The sequence below is a fragment of the Hemiscyllium ocellatum genome, chromosome 26, assembly GCF_020745735.1.
Source record: "Hemiscyllium ocellatum isolate sHemOce1 chromosome 26, sHemOce1.pat.X.cur, whole genome shotgun sequence".
Classification (NCBI taxonomy): domain Eukaryota; kingdom Metazoa; phylum Chordata; class Chondrichthyes; order Orectolobiformes; family Hemiscylliidae; genus Hemiscyllium; species Hemiscyllium ocellatum.
The window spans coordinates 35,235,433-35,241,183 of record NC_083426.1 but is presented as its reverse complement, the minus strand read 5'-3'; the positions used below and the strand labels follow the sequence as shown (position 1 = coordinate 35,241,183).

The 5,751-nt window shown below is 41.5% G+C and overlaps 1 pseudogene; it reads left to right on the top strand.

The window, feature by feature from the left end:
• Positions 1-5,145: 5,145 nt before the first annotated feature.
• On the top strand, positions 5,146-5,264 carry LOC132828484 (5S ribosomal RNA; annotated as a pseudogene).
• Positions 5,265-5,751: the final 487 nt, after the last annotated feature.

Genomic DNA, 5,751 nt, shown 5'->3' with positions numbered 1-5,751 from the left:
CAACTCTATGTTTGTAAGTAACTCAATCCTGACACAAAAGATGCACAGCTTCACTGGAATATTTAAATGGGCCTCCATTTTCTCAGGAGGATGTGGAGTTAACAATCTAGTTAACTTAGATTTAATATATATTTCCTGAACCTTTCGCTGCTGAGAGAACTTTATTTCCTTGTGTGCTAAGTTTGACTTACCTTCACCATTTTGGTACAAATTCCATCTACAATGAAATCGTCAGAGAACCTACATTTTGGCAGGAACAGATTTATAAAAGGCTGATATATTTTACATTGAGCTGCATTCAGAATACAGCAAAGTGTGTTGTTCAACTCAACTCGACTGCACTCCCTATGTGCCTCCCTGCAGCCTATTCCACCAAACTTGATATCAAATCCTTCTACTCCTTTCTCCTTCAAGCTAGAGTTTAGCCTTTAACTAAATCCATATCATTTGCCTCGTCTGCACCTTCTGAGAGAATTGTCCACATTCTTGCCACAATTTCTCCTAAATTTTCAAATGAATTTAGTAATAATGATTTTGGTCATTTGTTAAAGTTTTTTTTAATCTTTTTTAGGTTCTTTGGAGACACTGTTCCTTGTTTGGAGGTCAGTTCTTTCCACCCAGCATAAATGGATTTCCAAATGGAAATTGTCACTTGTTCAAAAAAAGATAATACGCTGAGGAGTACTGAGCAGGTCTACTTGCATGTAAAGCATTTTAAGTGCACCCATCAGAACACACCTCTACAGTTGAATAGAACCATCTCTCTGAGGGAGGCAATTAGTGTTGATGGAGGCTTCACTTGCAAAATAAAAACCATCAGGCAACTGACAGTATCACTGTAATGTGGGAATTAATGATCTAAGTATGATGTTAAATGATTTTTCAACAATACTTCAAAAGAGATTTAGTTGGTTAATTTATCACATTGCTGCACCACATCACTAAACAATACGTGCCATGGTTTAGTACAAGTAAGTGCCTCAAATTACAAGCAACATCTGGAAGATGAAGGTAGTCTCTTTGGAGGTTAATGATCAATATAACATGATCTTGAGATTTAGAAATATCATTTAGTAGCCAAATACTTTATTTTAAATAGCTTACTTGAAGGAAATGAAGACATAGTTCAAACAAATTGGAATAGAGTGGATTTTTTGGCACTCCATAAAAGCAAAAATACATTTTTTAAACAATGCCTGACATTGAGTGGTGCATAGTTATCAAATCTCAGAACACGATTAAGTGAAACTATTCAATTGCTTTAAAGGGAAATCTAAGGTGGACAATAAACTCTGGCCTAGCCAGAGACACCCACATCCCATGAATGAACCGAGAATAAACAATTCCCACTGCTTCTTCCAGATTCTCTTATTTATTTACACGTTTCTCAATCCACTAACACTATTTTTTTTTAAATGGTCCATTGTGACTACAAATGTCTTTCTAATTAGATATACATTTTACAAAACTTACCAGGGATTTCAGCATAGATTCCATGGGCTAAGTTTTACCAGAAATCAGCAAAATATCATTTTTGTTGAGGATTTCTCTCTGCACACCCCAGCAAGTGATATCATCAAATTCACCTCATTAACTAGATAACACACTATTGTGCCTCACTTATCCAATGCTAACCCAAACTTCTCACTCATCATAGGCCCAACTACTCACCACTGCCAGGTGTCACTACTGTCAAGCTTGGGCATGCAGAGCTGACCTACATAGTTCAACTGATGTTCCCAGAAATGGCAGATAAAGGGAAAGTGGCATTCTGCTTTGCATACAGAGACCGGAAACTCCTGATTGATGCTGCAGCCAAAGCCAGCCTGATCTAAGCACTGGGTGTTCAAGAAAACGACAATTACCAAGGGAATAGTACTGAGTAAATTGTTTGAATTGAGAGTTGGTGAACAAGAAAAATAGTTTCTTCCTGCCTGGCAGAACAGAGCAGTGTCCAAACTATGGCTTATAAAGCAAGTTACAGTGAGTATTAACTGTAAAATTTGGCAAGAAGAAATAATAGAACTGAGGATTAGGAACAGTTGAGAGGCAGCAAAAGGGAACCAAGTCACTGATAAATAAGAGGAAAGTAGAGTATTGGGGAGAGCTTGCAGAGAACATAAGAACTGACTGAATAAGCTTCTATGGCTGTGTAAAGAAGAAAAGATTGGTGAATCGGTCCCCTACAGTCAGAAATGGGCAAATTTATAATGGGGAACAAAGAAGTGGCTGACCATCTATGTTAATACTTCACTTCTGCTTTCGCAATGAATGAAAGGAATAACATGCCAGAAATTATGGGAAAAACAGCGTTTAATGAGGGGGAGCAACTGAAACAAATTTGTATGAGTAGAGAAACGGTGTTGTAGAAATTAATGGATGGAGGACTGATAAATCCCTAGGGCTTGATAATGTACATCCCAAAGCACTTTAAGAAAAGGCTGTAAAAATAGTGGATGCATTGTGGTCACCTTCGAAGATTCATAAGACTCTGGAACAGATCCTAAATATTGAAGGGTACCTAAAGTAACCCCACCTTTTAAAAAGGGAGGCAGAGAGAAAACAGGTATTAATAAACATAAACAAATGAATCTGATTTAGGTGGTGGTGGTGGTTGGGGGGGGGGGAATTGGAATCCATTATGAAGGATTTAAGAGAGCACTGAGAAAATAGTGGTAGAGTCAGACACAGTCAGCATGGATTTACCAAAGGAAAATCATGCTTGACAAATCTACTGGAATTCTGTGAGGATATAACGAATAGAGTTAATCAGAGGAGCCAGTGGATATGGTTTATTTGGACTTTCAGAGGGTTGTAAAATTAAAGCCCATGTATATTGCGATAATGCATTGAGATGAATAAAAATTGGTTAGCAGACAGGAAACAAAGAGTAAGAATAAATGAGTCTTTTTTCTGAAGGCAAGCAGCAACCAGTGGCATACCACTACGGCCCCAACTATTCCCAATGAATGTTAATGATTTTCATGAAGGAACTAAATCAATTTCTTAAACTTTGCAGATAACACAAGGCTGTGTGGAATGGTGAGCTGTGAGGAGAATGCAGAGATGTTGCATTGTGATTTGGACTCCTGAGTTAGTGGGCAAATATATGCGAGATACAGCATAATATGGATATATGTTAGGTTATCCACTTTGGTAGCAAAAACAGCAAGGCAGTTTACTATTTGAATGGCTTTAAATTTTGAGAGAGGAGAATTGGGCTGCATGGTGGGTCAGTGGTTAGCACTGCTGCCTCACAGCGCCAGGAACCTGGGTTCAATTCCACCCTTGGGCGACTGTCTGTATGGGGTTTGCACATTCTCCTAGTTTCTGCGTGGGTTTCCTCCCACAATCCAAAGATGGGCAGGTTAGGTGAAGTTGCTATGCTAAATTGCCCATAGTGTTCAAGGATGTGTAGGTAAATGTAGAGTAATGGTTCTGGTTAGGTTACTCTCCAGAGGGTCAGTGTGGACTTGCTGGGCTAAAGAGCTTGTCTCCACAGTGTAGGGATTCTATGAATTTTCAATGAGGTCTGGTTGTCCACTCCACCCATTGCTGAAAGTAAGCACATGGGTGCAGTAAGCAGTAAAGAAGGCCAGTTGTATCTTGACCTTCGTAGTGAAAGGATTTGAGGTAGGAATGAGGATGTCTTGCTGCAGTTGTACAGGGCATTGGTGAGCATGCACCTGGAACACCGCATGCAGTTCCGGTCTCCTTACCTTAGAAGGGATATTCTTGCTACAGAGAGACTACAGCATAGTTTGAACAAATTGATTCCTTGGATGGAAGGACTGAATTAAGAGGACAGTGTAGGTCAGTTAAAATTGTACTCATGGAGATTAGAGGAATGGGTGGGGAAATTTCAGAGAAGCTTACAAAATTCATCCTTAGAGATGCATTATGTTCCAATGTCTGAAAAGAGTAGCTCCTACACCATGTGCAGGCTCTGGGTAAACAGAAAATTCTTGCTACATTGGCAACTAATGTCAATCTTTCAAGGAGACAAAACATAAACATTGCATCATTTGTTAATTGATGTGTAAGGTTTCACCGTATTGACAAGAGTGGTTCGGGAAAGGATTTTGACTGCACACAATATGTCAAGCTTCACATGGCACGTAGCACTCGCATTAATGTTTTAGCTTCATGCACAGCTATCAGTGTAATTCTGCTGCCCTTTGAAGGGGTGCATAAGTCTCAAAACTGAACCCCTCTCATGTAGAATGAAACACACCATCTACGCTAGGTACGGTCAGAGCCATTTTTATCTCCATTGTGTACTTGTTAATTCAGTATGATGGAAAGAAATAGCACTTGCTTCCCTAGCTGTGAGTTAAAGGCTCAGCCTTGTACTATTGGTAAATCCCTGAATCTACACACTTCATTCTTAGTAGCTGTCTCTATCAACTCTGGATTTTCAACTTGTCCAAAATCCCCATCCAACCCATCTATCTAAACCTACATTTCTCTACTTCTCCACCCCAGCCTCAGCATATCAGGAGACACATCAGATCTAGTGGTGCACTGTTCTCCCAAGGAAGCCAGGATGATATTGACTGTCAATGATAGCGTCCCCCATGTTAACTCTGCCCTTCAATGCTCTATCAACTCTCCACCTTATTTTATGGAGTCCAGATCTGCCCCCTAAAACTTCACAAATATACTCCCCTCTGCATCCCATCCTTCTGCTACCAATCCAAATAATTAAGTTCTCCTGCTTCCTCCTACAGCATTGATACCTGATAACCACTCAACTTTTAGTGGACAGAGCTCTGAGGCTGACCACGATCCTCCACCTTGAGGAGCTTAGCCAGATAGTCCTGAACAATGAGTGACTAACCCCCTGAGACTGTCTTCCCATGACTCTACGGCTGGTTGCATTAGACCCTGGGGCTAACTGTAGCCTATTTCCTGGACTGTAAAGGTATGGACCTCCTGACTGTGGCCTGTACTGACATCGGAGGCTGCCCTTGTGTTACTGTTCCAGGCCCCCCAAAAGGACTGGTCATCTACCTTGACTTGACTGAGGACCTAGACTTTGAGACAAGGCCATTTGAGTCAAGCAGACTGTGTTTGGCACATAGATTACTGGTAGGTGATGCAGGTATGACACTGACATAGTTTGGTGCCATATAGCAACAGATTGCATGAGACCATACTAGCTTGAAAATGCCTGATCTCGTCTGATCTCGGAAGCTAAGCAGACTCAGGCCTGGTTAGTACTTGGATGGTAGACCGCCTGGGAATACTAGGTGCAGTACGCTTTTGGGGCCTCACAATGGCTCAGTGGTTAGCACTGCAGCCTCACAGCGCTAGGGACCTGGGTTCAATTCCAGCCTCGGGTGACTGTCTGTATGGAGTTTGAACATACTCCCAGTGTCTGCGTGGGTTTCCTCTGGGTGCTTCGGTTTCCTTCCACAGTCCAAAGATGTGCAGGTTAGGTGAATTGGCCATGCTAAATAGCCCATAGCGTTAGGTGCATTAGCCAGAGGGAAATGGGTCCGAGTGGATTACTCTTCAGAGTGTCAGTGTGGAATTGTTGGGCCAAAGGGCCTGCTTCCATACTGTAGGGAATCTAATCTAATCTAGATTCACCCATTGACTGATGACTGCTGACAACCAACGACAAGCTGCTTGGTTTCCTGTCTGTGTCAACAGGCAAGGCGTGGCAAAAGTATTGAGAGGCTTTGAGCTCAGGCTGAGGGCCCTAAGTGCAAAAAGGCATCGCAAGACATGGCACAGATACTGAGA